The 1921-nt window shown below is 34.8% G+C and overlaps 1 protein-coding gene across 2 annotated transcripts in view; it reads left to right on the plus strand.

Moving 5' to 3' along the window:
* LOC111083227 overlaps positions 1-1921 on the plus strand; it is a 24032-nt gene that overhangs the window by 8170 nt on the left and 13941 nt on the right. The gene's annotated exons all lie outside the window — the stretch shown is intronic.

Here is a 1921-nt window from a genome sequence, read left to right on the forward strand (position 1 = left end):
TTACAAGACAATTGCCCAAGTATTTATAACATGTTAGTATGTCATTGACTTGTATGTTACTTTTCATACATTCACGCTAAACCATTCAAAGGAGATCAATCCACATTCTTGCAGAAATATTCGCCATACTTTCATCTTTATTTAATACTACATGATCTTTTTTATGTTTTATTACGCGAAGGCTACTTGCTGTCCCTAATTTTGAAGTGATAGACTACAAGGAAGGAAGTTAGCTAACAGCGCCCACCGCCAATTTGTGTGATACTCTAATCGATTAATGGAATATGATCGTCACTCTTATAATGCACTCACGACCCCAAAGTGTGGAGTGCAATTTAATTTATTGGCGGTAACTGAGCGAGAATCACATATCCTCCCTCAGTTTCACAGTCCGACACGTTAATCAGTGGGTCGCGATCGGCCAATGTCCAATCGGAGTATCTTCTTTTATCTTGCTTGGGAATTTTTGGTCCAAAATAACTATTGTAAGTTCGCAACTGCTGTAATTTTCAGGACCAGTTATCTTTTACTTACATTGACATACAACTTTGTGTTGTACTTCACCACATACATATAGAAGGTTGTCAACATTCTTAAACTCTTTCATCAGTCATTGTACTTGTTCCAATTAAAGTTTTATCTTTATCATCATTTCTTTTCGTCTTTCGTTTTACGCCTAGTTTATGTTGAGTTTCGTGATATGACTAATTAAAATTGATCAATTGTACAATCGTCCGTAGTCCACTAAAACTACTTAACAGATTTTACAAACCAACCTACAAGTACTTTTTTTGCAAACCTTCTCAAAATGTTTCTTTTGCACTTGTAATGCGTCCTTAATCTATTCCAAAGTCTTGTTTTAATGCATTCCTTGCGAAATCAAAACCGCTTAACCTGCTGTTGTCGTTTTAACAATCTTGATTTAGAGTTAAAACAGCTCAATCACTCTTCCTAACTGTTTCTTTCCTCCATGAAGCTTCATGATATATTTCAAAGGTCTTTTTTGTCATTTCATGAAATATTTTTCATCATATATTTTTTTCACTTAAAATGGATTCCTTGTGGAAATCACAAGTATTGCGGCGTCTTTTCTTTGCTACGGAAGTAATCTTCAGCTTTCTTATCTAATCGGTTTTCTTCTTGCACGCTGTCGTTGCTGTCACTTCTAGTATCCTCCACACTCAATTGATGCTTCTGTCAAAGACCCTCTATGGACTAATTTTCCATTTTGGTGTCTTATTTCGTACTACTCTCCAAACTTAATCTAAACATAAACTAGATTTAAAAAAACAACAAAAACAGATCATTGTTTCATATATATGAGGAGCTCACAACAAATAACGGACACCCTTTGGTTTAGCTTAAGAAATTTTGGTTATCATTTTTAAAACTATATAAAGTTATTTTAAACTCCCGTAATTGTTGCGTAATTTGGGTAGAAGTACCGTATTATTGGCTCTATGTGGCTATTCCTCTAATTCGTTGGATGAATTTATTGTTGAATTATCTTACATTGACCACTAGTGTTACAGAGCCACAGCAGTAGTATCCGATGTTACTATTGTATCCAGCGTTACTCTTTCAAGGTTTTCGTTCGAGGTAAAAGGTTTAGATAAATACCAAAGTCTCCAATCTTTCAAAAGTATCCGTAAATCTATGAATCCTTCATAAAACTCTTCCTTTTTTTCTGTATAACTATATAGTTGGAATGTATACTTTTACTACAGATGTATTTCGACTCGACAAATGAAATTTCATTGGAGTAAATAATAATTGTTTTCAACCTTCCATCTGTCAGTCTCATGTTTCCTTTGGCTGAACCTTGTTTGGTTTGTTTATTTTGAATTTCGCGCAAAGCTACACGAGGACTATCTGCACTAGCCGTCCCTAATTTAGCAGAGTAAGACTAGAGGGAAGGCAG

Source organism: Limulus polyphemus, unplaced genomic scaffold, assembly GCF_000517525.1.
Source record: "Limulus polyphemus unplaced genomic scaffold, Limulus_polyphemus-2.1.2 Scaffold8669, whole genome shotgun sequence".
NCBI classification, from domain to species: domain Eukaryota; kingdom Metazoa; phylum Arthropoda; class Merostomata; order Xiphosura; family Limulidae; genus Limulus; species Limulus polyphemus.